Source organism: Lissotriton vulgaris, chromosome 5 (assembly GCF_964263255.1).
Source record: "Lissotriton vulgaris chromosome 5, aLisVul1.2, whole genome shotgun sequence".
NCBI lineage: Eukaryota > Metazoa > Chordata > Amphibia > Caudata > Salamandridae > Lissotriton > Lissotriton vulgaris.
Window position 1 is genome coordinate 1,723,806,515 of NC_141693.1, and position 13,044 is coordinate 1,723,819,558.

The 13,044-nt window shown below is 46.9% G+C and overlaps 1 protein-coding gene across 1 annotated transcript in view; it reads right to left on the reverse strand.

Moving 5' to 3' along the window:
* Positions 1-11,155, reverse strand: part of G6PC3 (glucose-6-phosphatase catalytic subunit 3) — a 62,236-nt gene extending 51,081 nt beyond the window's left edge. Inside the window, exon 1 of the mRNA XM_086923948.1 lies at positions 11,045-11,155. The gene's annotated coding sequence lies outside the window, so the exon portion shown is untranslated. The remainder of the gene's footprint in view (positions 1-11,044) is intronic.
* Between the last annotated feature and the right edge of the window lie 1,889 nt (positions 11,156-13,044).

Sequence of the window (13,044 nt, forward strand, 5' to 3'; positions counted from 1 at the left end):
CGCAGCAGTAGTCCCAGAGAGGAGCCTCACAGCAGCGTGGTGGACACTACGACTCTGGATACTCCACTCGTGCAAATTTCTACCCATCCCGCAAAGGAAAGGGGCAGTACGGCAAAGGTCGATCAGGTGGACAGCAAGGCCATTATCAAGATTCCGGCACTGCAGGTAAGCCTAATTCATGCTTGCGATGTGATGTTGGGGGGCAGAGTGCAATTTTTCCTAAACAATTGGCGTATGATCTCCAACGATGCATGGGTGCTAGAAACCGTTCAGGGTTTCAAAATAGAGTTCTATCACCCTCTGCATCAGACCAGTCTTCCCCCTCCTTTGCTTTTTTCCCGTCACGCACAAGCTTGTCTTTCAGAGGAAATCGAAGTTCTCCTACAGAAAGGAGCGATTGTTCCTACCGTCCGTCATCCGAAGGGCTTTGTCAGCTCAGTCTTTCTGGTCGAGAAGAAAGGAGGCGGGTCTCGCCTAGTTCTCAACCTGAAAGACTTCAACAGCGGGGTGGTATACAGACACTTCAAGATGGAGGGCATCCATCTTTTGCGGGATCTCCTTCAGGAAGGAGATTGGATGGTCCGTCTGGACCTGAAGGACGCGTATCTGTCGATCCCGATTTACAAGCCCCATCGTCGGTTTCTCCAATTCCAGTGGCAGGGGCGTTGGTTCGAGTATCAAGTCCTCCCGTTCGGCCTTTCGTCGGCACCATGGTGCTTCACGAAACTACTGAGACCAGTTGTAGAACATCGGTCGCGGGGGTCAGATTGATCATATATCTGGACGACATTCTCCTTATGGCGGATTGTCCTCTCAGGCTTCTGCAACATCTGGATTGGTCCATCGAACTCTTGCAGTCTCTAGGTTTTCTGGTCAACATTCCGAAATCGGTTTTGGTCCCCACTCAATCTATAGATTTTCTGGGCTTTCTGATAGACTCGGTGACTTGCCAGCTTCTCTTGCCCGGCCAGAAGCTGCGCTACATCAAGAGGGAATTGACGTCTGTTATTTCCAGACAGACTGTGTCATTGAGGTCATTAGCACGTGTGGTAGGTCTGCTAGCGTCATCCATTCAGGCGATCTTTCCGGGTCCTCTACATTACAGGGCGATGCAGCGCCTGAAAATTCAGCATCTCCGGAAAGGCCTCCGCTATTCGGATCAAATTCCTCTTTCAGAGGAAGTGCAGTGGGAGATGCAGTGGTGGCTGGACCACATGGAGGCCTGGAACGGTCGAGCCCTGTTCGGTTCGTCTCCGGAACTGGTGGTCGAATCCGATGCCAGTCAGTGGGGTTGGGGAGCCCGTTGCGGGTCTGTCTCGACGGGGGGCCGTTGGTCACCCCAGGAGTTGTCTCTCCACATAAATTGTCTGGAACTCCTAGCGGGTTCCTTTGCGATAAAGTGTTTCTCTCCCCTTCAGACGAGTTGTTGCATTCTTCTCCGGATGGACAATGTGTCCGCAGTCCGCTATGTCAACAAGCTGGGCGGGACTCGGTCCAAGGTGTTGGCGGAGATAGCCAAGGATTTTTGGCATTTTTGTCTGCAACGGAAGATCACGGTTATTGCAGAATATCTTCCGGGTCGCAACAATCAGGTTGCGGATTGGCACTCCAGACATCTTCGGGATTTCAGCGACTGGAGGCTTCATCCTCGAGTCTTCCGTGCCATTCTTCAGCAGTGGGGCCAGTGTCACCTGGATCTGTTTGCCTCTCACCTCAACGCGCAACTTCCCCGGTTTTACAGTTGGAGACCGGATCCCTTGGCTCTGGCCACGGATGCTTTTCTTCAACAGTGGCCATCGACTCTCTGCTATGCGTTTCCCCCATTCATGATGCTTCCCAGGGTGCTGGCTTACAAATAGCGGTTTCGAGCGGAGCTGATTCTGATTGCTCCTCTGTGGAGGGCTCAGGCGTGGTTCCCGGTTCTCCTAGAGATGTGTTGCGAACCTCCGCTCCTTCCCCTGAAGTGGAATCTGTTGCTGGATCCTCTCGGAGATCCTCATCCCCTCATTCTTTCAGGCTCTCTCCAGTTGCTGGCATGGCGAATCTCGGGGATCGTTGGACGATCCCGGGCATTTCTAGCGACGCTGCCAAATTCATTAGTGACGCCTGGTCTCCCAATACTCACAAGCGATATAAAGGGGCTTGGAAGCGCTGGTGTGATTGGTGTGTTCAACGGGAAGTTGATCCCGTTTCAGTGGATGTCAGTCAGATCATTAATTTTTTGACATCCCTGGCCACCTCAGGTCTGGCCTATCGGACAGTTAATAGTTTCCGTTCCGCTATTTCAGCTGGCCACGTCCAGATTGATGGCAAGCCTGCTGGTGAACACCCCTTCATTTCCAAATTGCTTAAAGGGATTAGTCTTGCGAAACCTCCCACTCCTAAATATGTCTCTTTATGGGATGTTTCTATTGTTCTGCGGTTTTTGGAGGCTTGGCCCTCTAATCTTTTGTTATCTCGTAAGCAGTTGTCTGCAAAATTGACCATGTTATTGTGTCTAGTATCTTGCAAACGCATTTCTGATATCCGCGCTTTGGATCTTGCGGGCCGCAGTTTCACCCCTGAGGGTGTTACGTTTGTTCTCTCTAGGAGGACTAAGTCTAATACTTCCTCCATTACGTATCCTTCTTTTCCTGATCATCCCAATCTTTGTGTTGTCCAGTGTCTGAAGGATTATGAGGTGAGTACCGCTTCTTTGCGTACAGACATGCAAGGTCAGTTGTTGATTGCCTTACAGAAGCCTTTTCGCCCTGTTACCCCAGCTACTCTGGCTCGCAGGGTGCGTTGGCTAATGTCCGAGGCGGGCATTGATGTATCTGTTTTTGGTGCACATTCCGCAAGAGGGGCAATGGCCTCTAAGGCTTTTTCCATGGGTGTCACTCTAGTCGATATTATGAACGCTGCAGATTGGTCTTCAGACTCTGTTTTCAAGACGTTTTATTATAAACCTATTGTTAGTGTTGCTTCTGTTGTGGTGGATCAGCTTTAAAAAAGCATAATCGGAGCCTCCTGTCCTGACATAGAATTCAAAATTTGCAAACATTCGTGACAAGAATTTTCAATTCTATTGAGGACTAGGAGGCGAGGATTATCCCACCCTTTTATAATTCATTTGCATTGTTATGTACTGTATACTGCTTGCCTACTGATACAGGTCTATTTCTCCTTGTTCTTTCGCCCCCCCCCGGATTGCTTTGACTTTCCTCCATTATTTGGATGTTACGGCTATGTATCTTTTTCAGGTTCAGACCCGAAATGAAGTTGATCATCTTCTTCAAGAGTCTCCTGTGTTTCCTGGTTCACGGACCCAGTGTTCCTCGATCTTCTGCTTCAAGATCCTTTGGATTTCTGCAGCGTGTTTGGAACTGGTTTTGTTGATTTACTTGGGATTGTTTTTCGATATGGAACGGTTTCCACAAAGAAAGAGGAAGAAGGACTAATGTTTGGACCTTTTATAGGATAGTCTCTATGGTCATTCCCTAGTGTTCATGGGAAATGTAGTTTTTTGATTGTTTTATTGGCTGCTGAGCATTTCATTAAAGAAATGAGAAAGCATAATCCGCCTCCTAGTCCTTAATAGAATTGAAAATTCTTGTCACGAATGTTTGCAAATTTTGAATTACTCTAGAACAACCTTTACCGAACGTTAGTTTCCGGTTTTATTTGGCTGAAAATCGGATACGTATCTTTTATTTAAATACTTGAAATGGCATAGTTTCACACTCTGCGTGGTTCAGGTTGTGGAGTGCTGGCGACAACATGGATTAACCTAATTGGGGTTTTTCCGCCCAGGGAAAAATTGCATGGCTGCCGTTGAGCGCACGAGCTGGGTGTTTTTGAAAGGAAACTCATTACGCGGAAGCACGTTCTTCTGTGGTGAAGCACTGAAGCAGGAGCTCAGGCAGACAGGAGTGCGAGAATACCCGTTGAAGCCTCAAGATGCGCTGCGGAAGTGCGCGCTGCTTCAGAGCTGAAGGAAGTTACTCATGTACCCGTTGACGTACTGACGTACCCCAGAAATAGACTAGAGCGCTCACTTGACTTTTATTCAAACGTGAGGAGCTATCATCGGGTGGTTTTCCTTGCGTGATTCAAAACAAGACAAAATGTACAATACGCAAAGATCTTGAAATCTCCTTCCCTCAACTAAGCTAGTTATTTTAACTTATTTTTTTAATTTATAAAGGTCTGGACAACACCAGCAGAAATTCACAGTTATCTATGTTTTGATGATTATCTATAAAGAGTGTATACAACCAGCAACTAGCTATAAGCATTTTTGATAAGTTTATTGTTTTATCTTATATTACATTGTTATTTTGGATTATTGCATTCGTTTTTTTGTTAGTTTGTTTAGTTGCTTTATTTTTCAACATGTCGGCATCCAGTAGAATGAGCCAACCACCACCATTTTTATGTGAACGTGGTGAACCTATTCTTCCATGGAAGAAACGGAAGCCTCTTTTCAACTCGTATTTGATAGCCATTGGTGGTGAGAAGTTTTCAGATGCAAGAAAACAAGCGGTAATGCTTCATAATCTTGGCATTGAAGGAATAAATATTTGTGATAGTTTGGATCCTATATCAATTGGCAGAGGGACTGGAGAACTTATTGAGGGGCCTCGCTGTTTTCAGGTGCTCCTGTCCTGGAGGGCTGGGGATTCATTTTTTTAATAGAAAGGGGCCTTGCTGTTCTCAGGTGCTCCTGCGCTGGAGGAATAATTTCTTAATAGAAAGGGGCCTCGCTGTTTTCAGGTGCTTCTGCGCTGGAGGGCTGGGGTATCATTTTTTAAGAGAAAGGGGCCTCACTGTTTTCAGATGCTCCTGCGCTGGAGGGCTGGGGGATAATTTATTAAGAGAAAGGGACCTCACTATTTTCAGGTGCTCCTGCGCTGGAGCGCTGAGGAATACTTTTTTAAGAGAAAGGGGCCTCGCTGTTATCAGATGCTCCTGCACTGGACGGCTGGGAATAATTTGGTAATAGAAAGGGGCCTGGCTGTTTTCAGATGCTCCTGCACTGGAGGGCTGGGAATAATTTGGTAATAGAAAGGGGCCTCGCTGTTTTTAGATGCTCCTGCGCTGGAGCGCTGGGAATAATTTGGTAATAGAAAAGGGCCTGGATGTTGTTCAGGTGCTCAGCTTGTAGGACATTGTCACCTTGGCCCTGTGTCGTTCCCAAGAACAATATCCTCACTCTTACATTCCTTGTGTGTTTCATGAAAGGGCACGCGCGCGAATGTGGGCCACGCCCGCGAATGGGGGCCACTTTTTTCTTCAGTGCCTGGGACAAATTGTGATCCCAATCCGACCCTGACCACACAGACACCTGAAGGAAACAACCGCGCACAGGAGACTGAGGTCTTATGCCTGCCTTTTCCCATGGACCTTGGCTCAGTAAGCACTTCAAAGTCGGTCACAAGATCGGCTCAGGTTTCCAGTTGTTCCTATCCGCATCACCTCAGCGAACACAAGCCCTGCATCGCCTCAGCTACAGCTGGACACAAAAGAAATCCAAAGCACGACAATTTCAAGGCACGCAGTCATGAGAGCACAGCACAGTGGGGACCAACTACCCCCATCATAAAATGCCTTTAGGGGAATTGGGGGAGTAGTTTCTGGTACAGTGCTCTTGCCGTGGTGCTAGAATCCAGATTAGTCATGAAAAACATGAACCGCGATGTGATAATAAAACAAAAGAAAGTTTGTTTACAATAAACACATGCTTATGTTTAGATAATGTAAATGCCCTCCCAACCATGGGGCGCGGCGCCCAGTAAGCGGGCACCAGGCGGATGCACGAGCCAAGGCAAACCAAACAAGCAGAAATAGGAGGTAGCTGCAACCCGAGGAGAGGGAGCGCGAGTTTGCATACATGGAGAGCTGGTCAACATTTTCTTTTAAGTTCCTGAGCCTTAAGTAAACTAGGACAAGTGGAAGAGGACAAGTCCTGGAGGCAATCCATTGGAGTCAAAACTCGTGAAACAAGTATTTGCGTAGCCAATAGGTCTCGCCTTTGGGACCTTATAACGACACCCCTTCCTAACCCAAAGTTTCCTGATCGAGACATATTTATGAAAGATAACCTTTATTCAGATCATTTAACAAAACCAGCCGCCATCTGGGTCTAATTAAACGTGTTACTCCCTTGTTTCCTGTTACCTATTAGTACCGGAATACAAAAAACATAAGTGGCCGAGCAGCCATCGCGACTATTTCAAAGGGACATTACACACAACACTCCTATCCGGACTGAAGCATTACAATAGCTGCCGTCCCCGGATGTGAAGATAGAAAGGGCCAAAAGGTGCACATGACCCACGCGGTGCAGGGAAAAAAAAAAGAGTCCAGAAAGGGGGCTCCACTCCCCGTATTCACCACAGCCTAATGGGGACATGTTGCACTTTAAAAGCTTGAAGCTTTAACACAGAGGGTCTAAGTCGCTTCCTCAGACAACAAGCACCTCCTGCTCACTACTTTCCCCAAAAGTGCCTACCACTTTCTGCACCTGCGGCGCCTACCTGGAGCGGGCTCCTCGGCTCTCGCGGGCTAGTTGCCCATGGTTGGCATCCAGCCCGCCTCCTGCTCTTCAGAACACCTGCTGGAATGTCCACGCCAAGCTCATGCCGGTAGCGACAAGGGGCAACTTGCTCTTTATACTCCTGGACACCAGGGCCCGCTGCTCAGTGACAGAGGGCAGTCTGCTGCTCACTTCAGCTCCCTACCAGAGACAGCCCAGCCAGCTCTCCCCAGATCCCCGGCAGTATGGGGCTCGGTCCCCATGCCTGTACTCTTGGCACAGAGAGCACAGCCAGCTTTCAGAGCTCTGAATCTCTCTGCACATCCCTCCTATCTCATAGGAATAGGGTGCGCCAGGAGGTGGGAGGGCAGAGAGGGAGCTGCCTGACTGCAGGAATGAGCGTGATGTGACCGCAGAGCAGACACCTATCGGTAACTGAGCGGTATTGCAGTCACCTCGATGGAATAACGGTGGCAGAGACACAAGGAGAGAGCGCACCGCCCGCGCTTCCAGTCAAATCCCTGCATTACTTCATTTATTTAAGGAGAAATGTACATAGGATGTCAGCGCACTGGTAGCAGCAACCAGCATGCACCATAATGTCTCCGGCTGGGAACATATTTATGCATTTAATTATTTAAGGGACAGTGCAATGCTGGAAATGGAACAAACATACTCCAAGGTCCAGGGCTAGAATGGGAAAAACAAGCGCTGAAAGACAAGCGCGGCCCGGCGGCCGCGAAAGTTAAAGAGTACTCGTGTATGCAGCGCGTTTGCCTTGAGAGAGCGAGCAGCAGCAGGCGTGATAATTGCAAACAGATGGCGCCGCTACTCGCTCCCGCAAGGCAAACGCTCTGCATGCACGAGTACTCATTGGAAACAGTGCAAAACATGCACGAGTTTCCAAGAAAGTATAGAGCCATTCCAAGAGGTCCCTCCTAAGCAGCGCTTGCGCACTGCGTAGGCAAGCCCTAAAAAGGTGGGACAAGAAGGAACCATTATACAATTGGAAGCAACGTTTTTTAAAGGACACTGACAAAAGCCAGTCAGAAGCTGGAGGCTGAATACAGCATATAGCGAGAAAGCGCATTTACTGCCTAGGCTCGACCTAAAAATACTAATTCCATGCCACCAAATTTAGGTTAGGTTCAGCAGGCACTGGAAGGAATTCCATTGCAGAAGTTAAAATAGATATTGCTGTTGTTTGTCTTGGGCTTCCTATGAGATATGCGCTCTTCTCACAGAAAAATAAAAGCAGAAAATGTATAACCAATAGTTACTACTATTTTTTTTTAGGCTTTCCCGTTGCTGGATTACAAATGACGAATTACATCAGAAGTCAAGCAGAAGCAGGACGTTAAATTAACCTTACCAGAATTCTGAGCAGTGGTGAAGCAAAAAGAAGAGCTCAGACAAGATTCTATGGATGTGTGAATCGGCAACCGGTCAGAGCTTCAAATATGGCGTGCCCAGATGAGCTGCTGTCAGCAGCAGATCCCAAACATTAAATTGTAACAACACTGAGGGCAAGATTGTAAAAATCTAAAGTTCAGTCACAAAGAAATTATCCTCAAGAAAGTAAGGGACCCATTAGGATGGCGGGCGGTTCGCACCCACCGGGCCGGCGGTAGCCACCGCAGTTCCGGCGGGGGCGAACCGCCCGCCATCCACACCAGAAAGACCCTCCGCCATATTAGGATCGCTGGGGGGTCCGCAGCGGACGGAAAGACGGTCCGCCACTTTTCCGCCAGTCAACCCGTTGACCGGGCGGAAAACATGTTTAATATGATGGCGGTGTCTGCAAGACACCGCCATCCATAATAGGATGTTGGCGGAGATCAGCCTTTCCAAGGCGGCATGCAGTGTTTGCTTCTGTGGGCCCGTTGCTGGCCCCCAGGGTGTTGGGGGGTGCACATGGGGGGGGACCTATGGTACCCGTCACATTGTGCATGCATTTCTGACATTGCGGCGGGGGCTGCTGACAGCACCTATGGCGGGTGGTCCCTTTAGCCGTTGCGGTGGTGGGCGGACTTTGCCATCGTAATAGAGACCTAAAATTGGATGATGTGCGGAAATGCACAAAAGGAACAGTTTGTGAAAACGTGCGGGCCTAGCACTAAGAACTGTAACAAGGCAGTCTATAACTGCTCTTGCCTGAGACAACCTAGATGTGGATTCAATGGGCTATTAAGGCTAACTTGTTGCTAAAAACTGCAGTGAAGATGCTGGATTCAATGGTGAAGTAAAGAGTTCCTTAAGCCGTTTGCTGCGGGTGTCGGCCAACGGCCGTCGCGAGCACTACCTCAGTAGTGCTGCGCACATCTGTTGGCCGACGTGGCCCCGCCTGTTTATTAGAACCGGCCGCACTGGCGCGGAACGTTCGAAGCAGTTAAGGCGTTAATTGCCAAAACAGCCCTGATCAACGGCAGCTCCACCTCCAACCTCCACACAGCTTCCAACCATCTCCTGAACTCCCAAACATTTCTAGAATTCCCAGTACACAATACAAATAAATAACACCCCTGAGAAATTCTGAAGAAGGCGTATAAAACCGGATTTATAATTCACAAAGGGCATCTTTTGATATGGATTAAGAGTATATTGCAGGATAGATGATATTTTATAGTATGAAGAGAAATTTTGTAATATGGATAAAGAGTGTTTTGAAAAAGGAATGAACAGTGTTTTGAAGCATGCATGAAGGGTAATTTAAAGTCAGAACTGAAATCATTGTGTGACATGAATTGTTTATTTCAAACTTAAATGAAGAGAGGTTTGATGCATTTGAGTGGTAACAATTAGGATGTTTCCCAGTAAACATTTAATTTATGAATAAGGGTCTTCGGGTATATAAGTGCACACACATTACTACATGTGGGGTTGTGGCATGCAATTTTGGCATGCATAATGAAATCTCATAGACATGAACCTTGATGGCTTTAAACTCTCAACTCTCACGAAATGCCATGATAGCTGCTGCCTTTTCTAAAGAAAGTTATACTGTTTCTTCCAAAAAGACTTCAGAACTACTGTTCAAGCACTCAAACTCTTGGGTGTCAGTAATGCCCTACTCAGTGGACTCCCAGACTCTACAGTGGTATCCATGGTCGGATTGGGATTGAAAATCGGCCCGGGCACACAAAAAAAAAATAATAAAAAAAAAAAAGCGGCCCCATTTGCATAATGCCTTTTCTCAAATCACCGCTTCAGCGTAATTGCAATAAAAAGGAGGGGGGGGATTAAAAAATGCACGCATTTTACACTAGTGAAACACACCAGAAAACAAGCGAGGCCACTTCTACTGAGGCCCCCTGCGTCGCTCAGTATGTGGCTCAGTATGTGCACACATTAATGGGCCAACCAGCAAGACAAAGAAGTGATACCTCTCCTCTGTCTATTGCTAATATGACTGCAGAAAGGCCACTCAGCCACCCACTGGGCCGCTGGCTGTATTGCGAAATAGAGATACCGCCCAAATCGGCCCTAGACTGCTCAAAAATGCAGCCCACAGCAGGAACTCACACCGGCCCCTCGGGCATTGCCCGAATGCCCGCATTACCAAACCGAGGCTGGTGGTATCCCTTATGGGCATCCTATACACCTCAATACAACTCCTTCAAGGACTGAAGAGCTATGATCCTGACCTCCACCGACTTCAATTTTCGACCCATCATTTACAAAGTGATCATGACCAATACCACACTTCTCTTGAGAACAAGCTCATCTCTTGTGGATCTCGCCACAACTGCAACCAGAACATCTCAGTCTAAAGATTAAGAAGTGTAAAAAAAAAAATTTGTTTTTTAAAAACACAAGATAGCGGGCCTTTTCCATCCATGCACCCGAGATCTGGAACAACATCCCTATATCCATCAGGACCGCACCAACACTGCTCCAATTTAGGCGAGAGCGACCTTTTTAACCACATGCGTGCGGGGGTTATTTTTGCGCTACGCGGCTTTTTCCCAAAAGCCGCGTTACATGACGAGCTGAGCTCGTCATCAGCACACGACCACCGTGGCTGATGACGAGCTGAGCTCGTCATCAGCATCGAAGGGGTTAAAGAACAATACATCATAATGATTTAACCATCCACAACCAGCCATATCCCATTGACTGTATCAGTGTCACTGACCAAGTACAGCACTCAACTGCCATTTGGCAAGATTTGTGCTATAGAAATACCATATGCATACACACAATGAAACCCGATCTTAAGTATGCAGTTACGTGCATTTGGAGTAATAAACTAATTACATTACTGATATATAAAGAAGGAAATTTCGAATTATGTATAAAAACATCAAGAGTACTCAATGCGTGTCCTGTTAGAAAATAATATAAATGAATAATATTTTCGATTTAAGGTTATAAATGAACGACTCTTATGTTATATAACAAAGAATAGTGGGGACAATTGTAGGTTTTTTCTAGTATAAACGAAGGACACCTTGACCTACAAATCAATAAATAGAATACACTAGTGTGCATTCCGAATTAGGCGGGTACTTCCCGAACAGGACTTACCTCCCGCAACAAAAGAAGCAGCTCATACAAACACGATTGCTTTTTGCTGTTTTCCTCTATTTAACAACTTAAATAAAGTTGTGCCGGCAGTGTGAGCCAATCACAGCCAGTTATGTTAGTTGATACAATATTGGACGGCTGGCTGCTCGTGTCGTGGCAGTACTGACACGTACACCCTGTGATTGGATATAAGATAATGACCCGCCCCGGAAATAGCCTCTTCTGAGGACACCGCCCTGGAAATGATCGCCCAGCTGCACGTGGACCGGTGCTCGGGGTCGGAAAGCTACTGTTTGGTTGTTAGATGTTTTAGATTAAACAGAAGTCACAGTTTACCAGGAGTATCACTTAATACATAAATAAAGTGTGTAGGTCACCAGCGTGGTGCGGTCCTTCGGTCTGCTTATTGTCCCAGTTTCCCGCTGAGGTCTAACGCTAGGCTGTAGCCCCTGGGGGGCCCCAACCATTCAAGGGGGTTATTCAGCAGAAGGCCAGTTAAAAAGGGACAACTCTTGAGGAGAGATGAATACATAATCTGCAAAGCAGCCCCTTCATTTTGTGTTACGCCAGTGGTGTGCTGTTCGAGACATGAATGTTTAGGGGGAGATGCGAGGCTGGGATCTGTCGAGCCAGAATGACAGTAAGGAGAGACTACACAATTATGCGTGTGCTGTGAGAGACATATTCGACATTGGATGAGAACCTGCTGGAATTATTATTATTTTTTAAAAGAAAAGCATTGGTAAAACCAATGGATCTCACTAGATCTATTGGCTTTGCCGATGAGCTATAGTCATGTACAGCAGCGAGCGTGGCTGATGTTCTGCATTGCTAAATGTTATTGGCGTAGAGTGGAGGGCTGGGGTGTAGAGGGTCGTGGAGTAGAGTGCCATGGAGTGGCATAGAATAGAGTGTCGTAGAATAGAGTGGCATGCAGTGGAAGGAAGTAGCGCAGAAGGAAGTAAAGTAGCATAGAGGGAGTGGTATAGAGTAGGATAGAGTGGAGTCAAATGTTGTGGAGTGACGTAGAGTGTTGTATAGTGGCATAGATTGGAGTGGCAATGAGTGTTGCAGAGTGGAAGGGCGTAGAGTGGAGCAGAATGAATGAAAGAGAAACATGTGGATTGCATGCATAACCATGGGTGACAAAACATAACAATTCCAGAAAACCATAAAGAAACAAAAGGTAAGAAACAAAGGAAGGACTGCTAAAATGATGTCCCAACATTACATCTTCTCCCACTTTTTAAAGAAATAACAATTTAATAAAGATAGAAATCCCTATACTTCATGGGTACAGAACAATTACACGATTCTTTGGATACTGTATCAATCATTATAGTGACATAGAATGGAATCATGGAGTAGAGTGTTGTAGAGTGGGATTGTGGAGTGTCCTAGAGTGCAGTGGTGTAGAGTAGAGTGTTGCAGTGTAGAGTGGAGTGTCGTAGACTAGAGCATTGAAGAGTAGAGTAGAATGGCATCGAATGGCAAAATGTCATAGAGAGGAGGGGTGTGACGTGGAGGATAATAGAGTAGAGAGGCATAAAGTATAGTAAAGTGGCATTGAGTGGATTAAAATCTCATGGAGTGGTATAGGTAGAGTGGAGGGGCGTAGAGTGTTGTTGAGTAGAGTGGAGTAAAGTGTCATAGAGGGGAGCGCTGTGGAGTGGAGTACAGTATCGTAGAGTGAAGTAAAGTGGCGTGGGGTGTCGTAGAGTGAAATGGAATCGAGTAAAGTGTTGTAGAGGGGAGAGGGTGTCACAGAGTGGAGTAGAGTGTTGTAGAGTAGAGTGGAGTGTCAAAGAGTAAAGTGAAGTGGCGTAGAGGGACATGGAGTAAATTGCTGTGGAGTAGAGGGTCATAGAGTGGAGTAAAACGTCTTAAAGTGAGGTGGCATGGCATAGAGTGGAGTGAAGTGGAAAAGAGTGGTGTAGCATAGAGTAAAGTGTCAGAGTGGAGCAGTGTGGAGTGGGGTAAAGTAGAGTGTGTCATGGAGT